Source organism: Epinephelus moara, chromosome 23, assembly GCF_006386435.1.
Source record: "Epinephelus moara isolate mb chromosome 23, YSFRI_EMoa_1.0, whole genome shotgun sequence".
In the NCBI taxonomy this organism is placed as follows: Eukaryota; Metazoa; Chordata; class Actinopteri; order Perciformes; family Serranidae; genus Epinephelus; species Epinephelus moara.
The window spans coordinates 6,624,390-6,642,258 of NC_065528.1; positions in this window are offsets into that span (position 1 = coordinate 6,624,390).

The following is a 17,869-nucleotide window of genomic DNA, read 5'->3' on the forward strand; positions in this document are numbered from 1 at the left end:
ACTACAAGACCACGTTCTGAAGTGAGCTTGACATACCCTGCCCAGGGATGGTATACAGTGTTGATACTAATCAAACCAGTTGAACTTTGTGTCCAAGTATATTCAGATCCTTGCCTGGGTCCCTGATGTGAAAGCCTTCCAAGCAATTAACCAACCTAACAGAGGCACACCGGGTTCCCAGACTAATCCAAGACTTGATAAATAACTAATGAATAACATGCCAGAATTGGCCCAATTTCAGGTGCCAACAAGGACCCACAGTTCTGCTAGCTGAAGCTATTCACAGCCTAAATTGGCCCAGGTCATTACTCTAAAACCTTCCCAGAGCTGGTGCCAGAACACAGCTAACTGTGCATCACTCAGCGACCTTTGTCCGATTTGGTTACAGCAGCTTAGTTGGGTGGAAGGCAAACAAAGTTGACAAAGTAAGTCTACGGAAAAATCACTGATAATCATTTTCCTTGTTGGTATTCAGTGCAGTGTTGGTATTCTGTTTGCAGAGTTTGTCGTATAAGCATTGTTACTGTAATTATTTTGAACATCAAATCAAATGAAACTATTGGAAATGTCTAATTGCAAATGTGCAGATGGCAGCTCTGGCTGTCAACACTTGTGAAAAGCTGATTAGGGTTACACTAATAGCTGCTGATCATCTTTGTATGAGTATTGATTTTGAACTCACAAGGCTCACTATGTCATTACGCTCCCCATTACCCACTCCAATGTCTTTCATTGTTTGAGAATCCAACTGGAGCCCCAAACTAACCACACGAAGAGGTTTAACAGCCACAATCAAAAGACAACTCTTAACTGAGTGAAGTGTGAACAGATTTGTTACTCCAGGGTAATGGACTTGGCACTGATGCTCCTTTCAGCAGTATTCTGGTTTACATCTCAAACAGAACTGCACTTAAACTTTTTGACCTGGTGAAGCTCTGATTGCTCTGTTACTATAGCTCTTTGCTCCTCCACAGCTCAGTCTGACAACATGTGTGTGGATAAGGCTGGATTGGGGTTTTGGCAGATTGTTCCTTTTCTACTTCTTGTGTGCTGTTCTTAACATTAGTTAACAAAAAACCCACGTATGTACAAGTAACTGACCTCAAAACTATTATAGTTTTGAATGGGCAGTAATTCTCTGTCAACGGTATTGTGTGATGTATTATCTCATTTGAAACAGCCAAAAATTGAAACTGAGAAAATTACACAGCAAATGTAAAATATTACCCAACCAAGATTTTGATTCATGCCTGATAATTCTTTCTGGCCCTGCTTGTTTCTGTGCTACCTCAGCACTGTTGATGATTAGCATGCTGGGATTACCCACAGCTGAGTGGAACAAGTTCAGACATGTTCTCTGGATTAAAAATCCCACAGATCATGTCCCAGGTGAAACCATAAGTCAGTGTTGTTTTAGCGTTAAGTCACCTACGTACCTACATCCCACATGAAATCAAAAATCAAAGTTGCTTTTTCGTTACATTATATTACATCACTTACATACCTGCGTCCCATTTGAAATCAAAAGTCAGTGTTTTAACGTTACGTTACGTTATGTCACTTGCATACCTACATCCAATGTGAAACCGAAAAATCAGTCTTGTTTTAACGCTACGTTACATCACGTGCATACCTACGTCCCATGTGAAACCAAAAAATCAGTGTTGTCTTAATGTTATGTACGAAAGTGACGTAACGTATGTCCAGAGTGAAACCAGAAATCAGTGTTTTAACGTTACGTTACATAATTTATGTACTTACATCCTGTGTCAAATCGTTACATAATTTATGTACTTACATCCTGTGTCAAATCAAAAATCAGTGTTTATGTTACATCACTTGTGTACCTACGTCCTATGTGGAACCAAAAATCAGTGCTGCTAGCATAGTGGTTAGTGCCGGAACCCCATGTACNACCTCTCTCATCTTTCTAAGTAGGAGAACTTGCAAAATCAGTGGCTGACTAAATACTTTTTTGCCCCACTGTACGTCCTATGTGGAACCAAAAATCAGTGCTGCTAGCATAGTGGTTAGTGCCGGAACCCCATGTACAGATGCGATGCCTCACTGTAGTGATCGCAGGTTCGACTCCGGCCTGCAACCCTTTGCTGCATGTCATCCCCCCAATCTCTCTCTCACCATTTCACACTGTCCTGTCAATTAAAGGCAAAAAAGCCCCCCCCCAAAAAAAAATCTTAAAAAAAAAAAATCAGTGTTGTTTTAACATTACATCACTTACGTACCTACGTCCCATGTGAAACCAAAAGTCAGTGTTATTATAACGTTACAGTACATCACTTACATATCTCCAACCTGTGTTAAACCAAAAAATAGTGTTGGTTTAACATAATGTTACATCCCTTATGAACCTACATCTTGTTTGAAACCAAAAATCAATGTCGTTTTAACGTAATGTTACGCATACTTATGTGATAAACCTAACCAAGTAGTTTTGTAGCCTAAACCTAACCACAACAACACAAACCGAGTGTTACAATGTGTTGTAGCTGTGCGTCACATAGATAGCTAAAGGTAGCCTTGTGCGTTGCTATGAGACTATGAAGGGTGTGACAAAGCTTCAGTAATTCACGACCTGGGAACGAGAATGGGTTTATGGCCTTGACTTGACTCAACTCACTTTTGGTACCAGGTCATTTTCTATTAAGGATAGTACGCACTTAGCGTGGGCGGGATTCTTAGCTGATCACCATAGCAAGGCCTCGTGACACTGCTGTGACATCCTCAACGCGACACTCACTGAATCCTTTCATCTGCAACCAAACCGAAACGTCCGCAACACTTCGTCAGTCTTATGGTGTTGTATACATAATGTATAGTCTAGTTTTGTATGTAGAATGATGGTAGCTTGGCTATTTAAAAATGGTGGGTTTTGTGCAGGATGTTTTGTGTCGTACAAGTGAAGATTCTAGTGCCGATTCTCTCTGACCAATCAGTGGTCTGTAGTGTTTTAACTCCACCTTCTAGTATCGGCTCAAGTCACCTAGAACTTTGCGTTAAGTGGTACTAAAACAGGAACCAGGTGCTATGCACAACTTTTGCTAATGGAAAACCAATAAAGAGGGAGTTGAATTGAGCTGTGCTGAACTACGTGGTGGAAATGCAGCTTCAGTGAAAAGCCAACAGCCTAGAGCTGTACAGTGGACACAAAGTAACTCTGGGAATACATTAATCATGAAATGGATAAAGGGCAGACATTTCCTGTAACCATCAAAGCTGCATCTTGCTAAATTCTGCTTTGCTGCCTTCCTCTGTCCACTTGTCTCTCTTCCCCTGCCCTTTTCACTTATCTCCTAACTTTTATGACTCCAACATAGATGTAGTTTTTCTTGCCTCTGTTTCGCTGCTCGGTATTGCACACTGACCTTTTCTCAAACTGCTCCCCTGGAAACTTGTAACGATCCACACTGAGCTCAGTGCAGACGTTTTACAACATCTGAAATGTCTTACATCTGACACTGGCATTTAGTAAAGGCTTCACACACGGTCTGAAGTTAGCTTCCCAAGTGTGGCCTGCCCTCCATCGCAGTGTGTCTTTGCACTTTGCCGTCACATATTCTCGTTTAAATTACTCATTAAACAGATTTTCTGCATTATGCTCCTTTCAAAAGTCACATAGATATGTAACGTTGACCCTTGGTGACTTTTACGCTCTCTGCAACAGTTTTTGACTGGTGCTGTGAGACATTTTGGACATTTTTATATGTCTGCTGTCAACTCAGGCTGGAGGGGGGACATCTGCAACTAAAGTACATTGTTCATGTCAAGGCAAAAACATGAAAAAGAAATCACACCGATAAATGCGAGGGACAAAATCCTCGCATCTAATGAAATATTCCTATAAGACCCATAAAATCACTGTATTTGCCCTACTGGTGTCCCTTTGAGCTACAGCAGGTTGGGATCCCATCCGTCATCATTAACTCTTCCCCTACCTATAGTGCCTTCTGTGTTCATCACCATCCAGATGCTCCCAAAACTTTTATGGGTGGCTTTGTTAAAATAGAGCAAGTGTCCTCATGTCTGCTGAGGACCAGGATGTAGCGGCAAGTATATCTGTCATCAGTATGTATAGGTAATAATTGGGGTGACTGGTATTGTAGTAGTAAAAACTAACTGAAAGCTGCTCCACAGAAATTTGCATGCATGTTACATGTTGCCTTCAAATGTCTGCAAGAAGGGTAGTAAATATTATTCTTTATAACTTTATTAAGGTTTAACGACGGACAGACGTCTGAAACAAACAACAAAAATAATCTTATGTGTCGGAAATGGTGCTCTGAGATATTTCAGTCAAAGTGGGTGACAATCTGACTGACAGACTGCCTTCTGTTTAGCAGTACTGTTAGCATGGCTAAAATATGTACTTATAAACATGTGGATTATAGCAATATATAGTGGAACAGTACAGCCAAGAACAAAAGAGTAGAGGACACCTTGAGTTTATGAAATCTTGAAAGTTACTTTTTTTAAACCTTCTTTGTTTTACTTTATTTGACCTGAGCAGGCTGGCGTGTATAGCATGTGCGGCACTTATAGAGCGCTGCAGATATGAGGTTTTTCTGTAGGCCGACGCAGAAGTCAGTGTTGCCCTAGTTCTCTTGTCAACAGTCAAATGGGGTTTTTCCATTGGCTTTTGGATTATTGTAAAAATGAGATCTGTGGCAAACATTTTTATGATACAATTTGTTCAGGAGGATAATCACAAATGAACACCACTAAAAAGCCAACATTAGGCTATAAATGAACTATACCACAGTCACATGACTTAACGCAACGACCACAACAAGGCTGTAAAGCCGTGTTCAGTGTGATGATGTTCTGTAGTTTCATTTAGCCACTTGTTAGCAACCATCTTTTTTAAGGCCTGAGTTTGGTATTTACTGACGTATTTCATGCCTTAGAACAAAGATGAAAGTCTCTTAAGCTTGTGTGAACCACAGACATTATTTCAGACATCTTACTGAAAAACCCATTAATAAACCAATTGACTTTGAGACGAGGCAATCAGTAGTGCAAACATGCAAACTCATTTCTGGGTTTTAGGACTCATTCCTGCAGCATTTGATTTATGTGAGAAAGAAACAAAAACTCACAATCTGTACTTAAGCAGTGGGATTAGAACTCATGTGACTATCAGTATTTAATAATTAATGCCATAAATAAAAACACATTTGTCATTACTAAAAATCTAATCTAATTCACACGCAACACTGATATTTGTGAGTGGAGACAAATAGTGGGAAGGGAAATCAAGTGACAAGTGTTAACATATGGAAATGAAATGCCTCCATCCCCAAAGACACACACTGAAACTTGTTAGCTCGTAATTATCACCTCTGTGATCTGACCCTTGTTTTGAATGTTACAGATACTTTGTGTTAAATATGATCTATAAATACACCTGTATGAGGATTTCATTACAGATTTAACGTGTGTGTGTGTGTGTGTGTGTGTGTGTGTGTGTGTGTGTGTGTTGGGGGTTGGGGACATGTGGGACAACTGATTTTGTGCATTTCAAAGTATATGAGAGTATACTGGATTGCCAAAGTTTTAGGCTTTAGATGCCTGTGTAGATGTGGCTTATCTTCATTAGTGATTATTCTGCTGACTTTCTCTCCATACATGGTGATAGATGAAATGTTAATAGAACCTGAACTCAATGGTCCAACACTCAAGTCTATTCAATGTACTGTTGTAAAAGCAGAAAAAACAAACAAATATTTGCATCTGAAAAGCTGGACTTAAAATGACCTAAGGGTTTGATTGTTTGTCAAAACTGTTGCAGACGACTCTTTGTCGATTAACCAATCAAGCCATTATTTCAGCTTTAGTGTTCCTGTGCTGAGCTCTCAGCCGGGCAGGTTGTGACTTGCCCTTTTCATGTTGTCAGGGAGTCAGCTGAAGCTGTTTGGGCCCCAACAGCCAAAAGTGACCCCCACCTCCCCCTGCTTTCACTGGTCTCTAACATTTGAACCATGTCACAACACAATACACAACTCTGATTGGCCAGGGATGGCTTTGTGAGTCCTAAGATACCGATCTGTCAAGTCGTCTGACAAATTAGTTACAACAACTCAATCTAAACAAGGACAGATATATACAGTATCACGTTTCATGAGAAAATAAATCTTAGCTCAACACAAAGACTGAAGTATTCCTCTACTTGATTTACTACTTGATTTTTGGGAGCAAAAAATCCTGGTGAATATCTTCGGATTTTAGTGTCTGTTAAACCAAACGAGCAGTGCTGGAAAGTAACTAAGCACGTGACTCAAGTACCATACCTAAGTACAACTTTCAAGACTTTGTTAAACTTTTTTTTTTTTAAGAATGTATTATTACAGGTTTAAGATATGATAAAACTTTGATTTCCCTGGGGGAATTTAACAAGCTGCTTAGCACTATATGAAATAAATAAGATGAGCTCCACCTGTACCAGCTGCAACATTAAAGTGATAAACGCAATAATGCATCAATAATTATTACACAGTAAAATCTATATGAATCTAAAATGAGCCATTGCTCTTAATAAGTACATTTAATTGTGGTACTTTAAGTATATTTTGATGCTAATACTTTTGTTCTTCTATTTATGTAAGATTTTGAATGCAGGACTTTTACTTGTAGCAATATTTCTACACTGAGGTATTACTGTTTTTTACTAGAGTAAAAGATCTGAGTACATTTTCCACCACCGCAAATAAGCAACATCAACTTGAATTTTGGTAAACTGTGATTGCCATTTTTTGTGCGACGCTCAGCAGTTTCATCAGGTGTTAACCTTGCAGCTCAGCTACAGTGAAACATGGATGCTAAACACATTGTCATCAAAGTTTCTGACTTTATCTTGAAATATCGTAGTTTAGACCCTAATCTGTTTGCTTTTAACAGGATTTTTTTCAGTGTGATTCTGAAGTCAGGATTTGAGCACCATTTCTACCCCTGTAAAATACTCCTTCTAGAGTCATCCCCTGCTTCCATTTGACTTTATCCATTCATATAGCAGCCTACTATGAGTGCAACTAAAAGATTAATTGCTAAGCAACATTGTCAGCAACTTGTGTCTTGAAGTCATGGATTATAGCTGACTTTATTATCCCTGTCAGGAACATTAGAGTGCAACCAAACACACTGCCCCACAAAGGTGAACAACAGAAACTTCATTTTTTAAGGCCAAAAGTCATTATAATGTAACTTTATGAGTGTATCTCCAATACAGCCTTTCCCACAGAGAGGTCAGAGGTCAGGACTCAGGTATAGTGCTACACACTGAAAGGTGCTACATGACTATGCTGCGGTAGCTTTCCAAGGCTGATCACTTATCTGAACCTTTGTGCTTATTTTCTTTCCTCATCTCACGTTTCCTCTTTGTTTAATTTAAAATAGGTGTTGTATTCATCCTACAGGAAGTTAGGGAAGTGAATGAATGTTTGATCACCCGCCACCTCTGGAGTCTCCCCTTGATTAATAGCACACTTAACAGCATGACTCTCCTGCCCTCCCGCCACCTCTTTGCTGTTTCTTCCTCTGCAAAGCATTTCCTCATAAAGCAGACAGAAGATCAATAGCACTTAGAGGTCTGATGGCATTTCGATGTCTTCATTTTCAGATTACATGAAGATGGATATTTGGTGGATATCACCTTGAAATGGTGTTTTAGTGTGGTAGTAGCTTGAATGAGAAAGATAGCAGCTCTCTTATCTTAATCCTTTTATTCTTCAGAAACAAAAAATATTCAAAGTAAAAAAAAAATTTTATGGAATTTTATGTGAATCTCTGTGGGACAAAGTTTTAAACTGAAATGCAGTGAAATAAATTACAACATCCCAAGGGCACAGACATTTTCGTATGTCAGCCAATAGGCCAATAGTGAAACAGACACATAACTAGAAGTACTTAGAGCGAGTGTCAATCATTTTATTCTGAGTAAAAAATAATATTCTGACCATGTCACAGTTTCCAAATGAAGTCTGTGGTGATTAACTGTCTTATCTTTAGCTGTAGTTGTCGGCCAACCAATTTAGCAATAGATATCTAATGACTGGCCAATTAATAAATTAATCATTTTATCAAACAGAAAACTGAGTTACCAGTCAAACTGAAGACATAAAAGCCAGTTCTACCACGTCTGTGCCGTTGTTGCCCCCATGACACAGGTTGACTTACAGTAGGGACTGTATGACAGTTATTGTGGTGGGAAATCACATAATAAAAGAAAAATTACAAGGCCCCCTTCTAATTATAGTTTTGTTGACCTGCAAATCTCACAATGATATAAATTTCAACAATAAGTTTAAAACTGCAAAGAAACCACAAATGAAAGGCTTCCTAAAGGTGGGAGGTTAGTGAGACAGATACTCTTCAATCGCTAATAACAATTAAGGTGAATTCTCTTTTTTCAGCAATAGCAGATGGATCCAACTGGCTCTTAGCTAAGTTTGATGAGAAAATCCCTAATACACAGAAACAACTGTCGTTCTCTGCATATGTCCATGTTGGCTTACAACATGTTGGCATTGTACATTTCTGCAAACCACAGATATGCAACATTTGTACATTATTATGCAGCAGATATGTTAAAACTTTTGTGTCGTTATATTTCAACCATGCAGTGGGTAACGTGTGGTTAGGTTTAGGCACATACAACACTTGGTTATGGTTTGGAAAGGATCATGCTTTGGCTCATAATACCAGGTTTTGGTGGCACAATCGCAGCTGGAAGTGCTGCCAGTGTTTTGTTAAAAAGCAACCAGTTTTGGTGTTTGTTGGTCTCAAACAGTGGTCTGCAGCTTGAAGTCTGCCAACATCTTGCTGAAAAACAATCCCTTTTTGGTGGCAGAGTCACCTCTGGAAGTGCCACCAGGGTTTCACTGGAAAACACCTGCTTTTGATGGCACCGTTGCCACTGGAGACGCAGCAATGATTTGCTGAGAAACAACTGGTTTTGCTGCTTGTTGTCTTGAACTGTGGTCTCCAGTGGTCTGCAGGTTGGCAGGCGTCTCACCTCGGTATCACATCATCCACCATGTCCTCCACCTCAAGATGCCAAGATCGGCTCATATCCATGTAATCTGATTTGTGTCACTTTAGAAATTTTTATGATATATGTATGAAACACTAGCAGAAATGCACAATGCCAACATTTTCCTCTGGTGACGTGGCTGGTCAAGCACTTCTTAGAGACAAATGATGCACATGGAAGCCATGTTTTTGCTAATTATTACTTTTTTAAATCTCACAAAGGAAGAATGTCATACAATAAACATTGGCATGAGACTGTTGACTAGTGACATTTGCACTATCTTTAACTGCCCTCCTGTCACCAAAAAGAAATTTAAAACAAAACAACACTCTGTATTTCTGCCTGCTGTAAAAACTTTCATACAGTCCCTTACATCACCTGAGAAGAAACCCCTGTATTGACAGCTGAAAACTGAATCTATGGATTAGTCCTGTTGATGGGAGTACACAGCCTAAACAAACAACCTTAATACAAACATGGAGATTGATATTGATTCAAGAAGGGTGAAATGATTAGCTGCACAGTGTCAATACCCTGCAGTGTTTTCCTACTGGAGAATGAAATAGAAAAACACGCAGTAAATGCGGAAAGAGATGGATTGAAGGAAAACAGCCACCATCTCTGTACTCTGTGGCCACGAGTGACGATAAAACAGGGCCATTTAATCTGTTTACAGTCAATATTTTGTTATTTCAAACATGAACTTTGTGTCAATGGCCTCTGCACAATTTCAACAATGAATCATCACATAGACACTGTAGGGATTTCACTGTACTGCTGATGTAGCGTATTAACATAAGATGTTCCCAGCAAACAGCAACCCAAGTGAGTCATTTACAGGTTGTACTAGAACAGGTAACTGAATTAATCTAAAGTGATTGAGATGCTTTATCTGCCATTTATCTGCCTCACTGGACTTTTAATACAAATATCAAAGCTATAACTTCTATCTACACTACTGCTGGCAAATGTAAGCGTGACTTTTCTACAAATAACCTCAACTTTAGCGTGATTTTTAGAGATGTATGTTTGTCATTTCTCTACCGTAAGCCGTCTCCAAAGGCGTTTCAGACAATTTGGCAGTACATCCAACCGGCCTCACAACCGCAGACCACGTGTAACCACACCAGCCCAGGACCTCCACATCCAGCATGTTCACCTCCAAGATCGTCTGAGACCAGCCACCCGGACAGCTGCTGCAACAATCGCTTTGCATAACCAAAGAATTTCTGCACAAACTGTCAGAAAGCGTCTCAGGGAAGCTCATCTGCATGCTCGACGTCCTCATCGGGGTCTCGACCTGACTGCACAAATGTTAGTTATTACCAACTTGGCACTAGATGCATTTTCAAATCCATTTTTCTTTGTAGAAAATGACACAATATGAATCATTACAGATTAAGAGTACGGATGGAAAATAAACCTGTTTATGTCTGAGAGGTGTCCTTCATCAAACGCTCCCCCCTGTTTCAATGGGAATGATACCACTTCATATTCTCATGTGTAGTGTGATGTGATTTGATTTCACCTGGCACGTAGCACCCAAATAGTATCAAAAGAAAACAATTTTGTGCAAATTGGCGTGGCACCGGCCGGCCAGCTGCTTGTTAGGGTTCATGTGTGATGTATGAGAGATGGAGAGAGCTGGGAGCCTGCAGGAGGCTGAGCTGGATTCAGCCTTACACTGCAGTGATATGGATCATCAGCCCGGGGTCCCATTCCTCTACACATTTACTCAACAGGGTCTCCACGCTGAATCCCAAATACCAGCAGCTGCTGCAGTGGGGTCTGGCTTCACTCACTTCGGTAGTTTTTTATTATATGTCTTTCCTATTCGTTTTTATCGCGGGTGTGTTTTGTCAGACTTAAGGTTCTGGCTGCTTGCATCTTTGACGGGAGTAAAGGGGGATTTTTCAAAAGTTTTTTTTTTTTTTTCAGTCCCTGGCCCAAATCGATTCATGTGAATGTGTGTGTATCTGCTGTTTCTCTCACTCCAAGAGTAGCTTGGAATGTATGAACTGAAATGTGCAGGTATTGACTCCATTCATTTACACCTATTTGATCAAAGTTAAAGGCCCTATGATTCAACCCCCTGACTAGACCTGTTCTCGGACTCTGTGGGTGTGTACACACAGTGCCTAGTTGACATTTACCTCACTCTGTTAGTTCTCTTGCACCAATTAGGGTGGGAATACTTATACCCCTGTATTAGTAAGTAAAGTTTGGCAAAACTTGGAACATTGTTTTGATGTGCAGGTCCCTATTGTGTTTGAACACATGTAATATCCATGCACACACCCTGTGATGTTGTATCAATGCTTTCAATGGTATTCCATTGAGTAACGTTTTTTACGGCGCATGCAAAACTGCTCAGATGACATAATGACAGGTACTGTTACATTGTAACATTTATTTGAGACAAATGACCTGAAACTGAAGGATTATTTAGGTTACCTTTTTCAATGTTCAATGAGTCATGTCACTGCTTGTAGTTTATTCTGATTACCATCCCCCTTATACAACCTAGACAGATGTACCACTACTTTCCAGAAGTGGTGGATATAGTACTACCCTTACTTAAGTAAAAGTACCAATACAACAATGTAAAAAATACTCCATTATTAGCAAGTACAGAGGTATTATTAACCAAATTTACTTAAATTAAAAGAGACTCATTCTTAGGGAAGAAAATATTTATTTACTTGTTCACATGAATATAAAATGTGAAAAGTCTTTGGTGATTAGACCCCATCGAGGTGTTTTATATCTAAGGAGGGTGATGAAGCCATAGTGGAACAGGGATACCCCCCAGGGTCTAGATGCTGGTGATCTAAATGAAAGAGAAATTGGCTTTTGGTGAGCTTGTCCTAGACTCTGGATACAACGACAGGAGGTGAATGGGGTGGAGGAGGGTGCAACAGCTCTACCTAAAGTGACAGCTGACAGCAGCAGATTTAAAATTTGACAGTAGCATCCTGACTGGCTGATAGAGATCTTAGTGAAGTTTGACTGGATAACTAGAAGAATGATCACCTATAGTGAGCTGACTGGAGGAAGCGGAGGGATTGGGATGGAGAGAGTTGTGAATGGATGAAGCATAAAGAAAGCCTTCCTGATTGAACTTAAGCTGAGGTATATTTAAAGCATCAAATGTAAACTTGCATAAGCATTTTACTGTTGCAGCTGGTCAGCCTGTTTCCATTTACTGTCTTTACTTAAACCTAGAAAAATAAAGCATCATAATTCACGTGACTTAAGCACTGTAGGCAGTGGTGTAGTGCTAGTTGATGAGGTGGGTGTACCACAAGGTAGATTGGAGGGTTACCAAAAAGGAAGTAGGTATGCTCTCCAACATATTCATAAGGCTTTTTGACTGATAGTCGGTTACACTGTAGACAACCAGAAAAAGAAGAGGGTATACCCCAAATACCTGTATATACCCTCCAATACACCAGTGGCTGCAGGCTGTTGGGAGCAAAGGAGGAAGTCATATGATGTAGTGTTAAGTGACTAAGACAGGATAGGGGTAGTGTTTGAGTCAAACAAACACAGGACATTCACCCAGGAGACCAGTCTTTGTGTCCCTTGTGAAATCAAAAGTGTTCGAAAAAAATAGTTAATTTTAAGTATGTACGTACATAAGGTCATGTGGTGACGCCCGATCGTGATTGTTTTCCTGAACCTAGGGGTGCTGATTTGTGAGATATCAGATGAACTGTTGTATGGTGATGCATTGCTGGTCAAGGTGGACTTCCTGTACAGTTTGGTAATTTAGCTCAGTGGTTCCCAACCTAGAGATTGGTGTGGTAAATTGGAGCTGTCATGAAATGATTAAGGGGGAGAATTTTGCTCCAATCTTGTCCTCTTGTAACCTTGAACAGTTATATTCATGAAACTATGTGAGAATTTTGGAGGGGAAATGTTACTATGGACAGGTTTTTGGGGAAAAGGTTGATAGACACTGGTTTAACAGTGTATTATAATACATTTATTGTATGTTTTATAATCTTAGGCCTTCAGCTGAAATGTAGTAATTTAGTCCAGTAACTAAAGCTGTCACATCAATGTACTGGAGTAAAAAGTACAACATTTCCCTCTAAAAATACCTCAACATTGTACTTCAGTAGTTTAGTAAATGTAGGCTACTTAGTTACTTTCCACCACTAAATTTCAGTTTATTCATTAATTAGAATGCAAATTATGCAGGCTCTTTTCCGTCTTGCCCTAACCCGTCCAGTATGAATTCAAGGCAAACTGTTAAGAAAATAAGAAGGAAATGAAAATACATCTTCGTTAACCTATAAAAGTATCGGCTTCAGAATCAACAGAAAATACATCAGCCTTGAATAATAAGTGACTACGGTTTCACTCACTGAATATCTTATAATCTGCTGTATATTTAAAACACATAGCAGGGAGTGTGAGTCAGCCTGACGGGAGTGGATTTATATTCTGGTCATGTTGACGGTGATGGAAGCTGACTGTGTTCAAAGTTATCTTTGAGTATTTCTCTGCTGTAGTTTTTGATGTGAGAAGATTTCTTAGACAACCTTCCACCTCCCTCTCCTTTGGTTTTCTCGCTGTGATTTTCATCCTGGCGCCCCACAGTGCTGACGGCAGATAATGGCAGAACAGATCGGCCTGCCAAATAACACCCTAAAATCATTCAATCAAATCTTTCCCAGCTCTGGAGAAGTCAAGAACAGGTTTTTAACCTCTTGTCTTCACTACATTCAGACTTGGCACTGGATTATTGGGAAGGAAGGGCATCAGATTATGGGGGGCGGGCACAATAAACTGGCACTTTAATTGCAAAATCTAGGCCTACTCTATATGTTGCCTGTAGCTGACAGTAGCCTTTATATATATACTTGTAAAACAAATAAAATGGAGGCAAAGGCAAGAAACAATTCTGCAAATTTCAAACTTTATGAGCTACCATGGCCTCCTGAAAGATCATAATGAGTAGTATACAGCAATTTCAACATTTAATATCATTTAATAAACACAGCTCTGCAGTCCAAATCAATGAAGCAACAGGCTTAATCTACTCAGTGAGTCAAAAATCAATTCAATGTTCAACATTTAAAGGTCTAGTGTGTAGGATTTAGTGCCATCTGGTGGTGAGGCTGCAGAACTGTAACTTCTCCCTTGTGCCAAGCGTGTAGGAGAACTAATGGCTGACACAAAAATGCTAATGGAATTATTAGAGCCGGTGTTTGCACAGAGATCATCCAGGGCAGACCTGGCACTTAAATGGCCACCCATAGCGTTGGGTCTGACTGCATTTCTTATTCCTTCATCCAACACTGTGTCGCCTAATCACTTGCTGGAGCACCTGTCAGGCCACTATGGCCCTTGACCTTTCAACCGACCTTGTAAATTGAACTGCTACATAAAAATGTTTTTGATCAAGCAATTTGCCCCCCCCCCCCCCCCCCCTAAATTGTCCTAAATACACCATTGCCTTAAGGCCTAGAGTGTAAATATAAAATGTACTCTTTTAATTTTCCTACAGTCTCTGTTAAAAGCTGATTTGGTACAAATAACACGTGTGATATTTTCTGAGCACCACAGAGCAGAAATATTCATCCAGAATCCTTCACCTCTGGCAAAAATGTTGATGCTTTCATGTTGTTGCTACAGTAGAAATACATGTATGTCCATGAGCACTGCAGCTATAATGACAGATATTCCGCTGAGGTTAATTGAAAACATGTCGACCTGACTTTTGGTGTTGAGAATTGAAAATAGGCGTTAATAACTGGTGTAGCTGAGTGGCTCTCTCTTTCATGTTGGCATGGCTCTATGTGTGACAGTCACCAGGGTGCTGACTCTATATACATCTGAGGCAGATTTCATTAAACACGGCTGAACTTTAATCCGAGCTCCTGTGTGGTGTACTGTAAACTGAAGCAGACATTTAACCACAGCTGATGTTGAAGCAGCTGCAGAGATGGAACTGCTCACTGAATCATCAAATGACTCCCGAGTTGATTAAACAGATTAGAAGATACTCCCTTAGCATTTAGAGGTTTGATATCAATGAAATGCCCTACAAATAAAATTAACTTTTGCTATTTATTGGAGATTTAGTCACATACAGCTTCAAACATGGTTTTTACTCAGCAGCAGAGACAGCAGCAACATCAGCATCCTGTGAGATGCAAAAGATGCTCCTGTCACATTAGCTCAGTTCAAAGTGAGGGTTTGAGCCTTGCACTTAAAGGTGTAATTCACAGTACAAATCTATCATAAAGGTGAGCTGCACTACAGAAAACAAACAAAAAAAACATTTTAAAAAACAACAAGTTTTGTGCTGTGTCGCAAATTCAGTCTGCATACTAACCATGTACTGTTTCAACACATATACTATTTACTGAAGGAGTCTGCAGCCATGCTAGGCTCTTCAAGGCTAATGCTAACATGCTAACATGCCAATGTTTAGCAGGTGTATGCTGTGTTCCATCATGGACCAATCTGTTCACAAACTCTCACACAACCCATGCAGTATAATCCATGTCTCATTTATCCACTCTTGTAGGCTATTCAGTTCGCTGCTGAGTTAGCCCTTTTTGGATTCTTCATTCTCCATGGAGGCATGCAAGATATAAAGTTTTCTTGACGAATTCAATGTGACACAAACAGCTCAATGTTTTGCCAAACAGTTATTCATTTCGTCTGGCTGTGAGGAGGTCGTCTATTTCCTGTATGCATTGCAGGAGAGTAGCGTCCATCAACAACATCCTCAAAAATGGACTGTTTTTTAGTGTGCACAGGCTACTGCCTATTTTTGAGTAAAAGTTATTAACTGCCATCAGTGGCTCTATAGCTCACTCTGCTGGTTGGTTGGTTGGTTGGCTTGTAGGTCAGTCCACGGCAATTTCCTGTCCCTTTGGTGGCCACATTTTTTGCCTGAGGAGGCTGAACTTTGGCCTGGAGGTCGCAGCTATTGTGAATTCACACTTGTTGGTCACTTCCCCAGTGTAAACAGACAGAAAATCTAAGAATTAGAGTGTGGTATGTGGGACACTAATATTTAGCATCATCACCATTTTGCTTACCATGTTAGCTTAATGGCACTAAACACAAAGAGCAGCTGAGACTGATGGGGAATACCATTTGGTCATAAACCAAAGTATTATTAAGAGTAAATTATGTAGGAACCAATGTGTGTACAAAATTTGGTGACAATCCTTCCAGTAGTTGCTGAGATATTTCAGTCTGGACCAAAGTGAGAGAAGTAAGAACAGGAAATTATGAAATTGGTGTGAGAAGGACGTTCGGTGTGAACAGCTCCATTTCTCTTGAAATTCGTCATATAACAAGAGTGCACATCAACAGCACACTCAGACATTTTAGTATACATACTGCCTTCATGGAGTACATCTTATTTTGTCACTTACTGAGTGTGACCCACTAAAATTGGCATAAATGTTGTGGGATAGCACCTCCCCGGTAAAATCTCTGACATCTGGAGCTGAGGCACCTCTGGAGGGCCCTCTCACCCTCCAATGCTTACCGCGCTTACTCTCTTGCTCTGCAAATGAAGTGCTGCACTGTAATGTCATCAATCTAGGGGGGAATGGTTGTAATTTTGCACAAACTCAATAAAATAGTTATTGTAAATGTGACCATCTGGGCTCCGTTTGTGCCAGCAAAGTTCCTAATCATGCCACAAAGTTTGAGTACAGAGGAGAAAACAGTGCCAAATGCACCAGAGCTATCAATACATGTGCATTGGAAGGCTGAGTGTACTGTATGCAGTTTTATTTCATCCAGAGATGACTGTAATTCCTTTAATTCTATGTATGCACATAAGTTGTCTTGTTGATCATTAAGGTTAAGTGATGGGCAAAAATGAACAAATGAACAACTCTGTACCAAGTCAGCCTGTTGAACATTCGAGTGCTCATGAATACCTTTTTCTCTCTAGTAGAGTGCCGTTTACACTGCTTGCTATTTATCAGTGTAAACTTAAACATGATGACTAATGCATTGAAGATAAGTTTGTGTGGGGTGGGCAGCAAAAATATCAAATCTGGAAAGGCTTGATACATTAACATGCATCGACTCAGAGGAACCGGTGCTGTGAAAAGAATTGGTCCGGCCGTCACTATGAATGTTTGATGACAAGGTTTCTTCTACATCATCGAGCACAGCGACATGACTTTGTTCCTTTTGGAAACAATTTATAACTTGGTCTCAGTTCTCAAGTCTTGGTTTTAGATCAGCTAATTATTTTACATGACTTGAATCTGACTTTGACCAGAGTTTCAGTATCAAAGGGTTAGATTTTGATTTCGACTTGAAATTCCTCCATAGGCTTATTCCTCTTATTCGGCAGAGGACTGCTAAACTCCAGAGCTGACCATATAGGGCAAGTTCAATTAAATGATTAGTGTGATGTCATTAAAGTGTTTGATAGTATAGAATCTTTAGTCTTTGTGTACTTTGTCTGTTTTATCTGTCTTAATTCAAAGTATTCTTTGTCCTCTTTCCACTCTCACAGCGAATGCTTTAAAATCTTTTCTCTGTCCTTCCTTCGACCTTAGGCTGTCAGGCCTGTTAGGTCAAGTCTGGTTGAGTGTTAGGCCTCATTTACACCGCAAGTGATGCGTTCGTGTAGCGCTGTTTATTCGCGCTTTCATTTCGACGAGCATGTTAAATGTAATAGTAAGATACTGCACTGTAACTGTAAAACTACGATTCAAGAAGTCAGCTCAGTCCTGACCCTTACTTTTTGAATTATAATAATGGAATTTTGTGGGGGGGGTTTGTTTTTGTTTTGGTTTTGTCTCAGAGGCGACGAGGTACAGTTAGGAA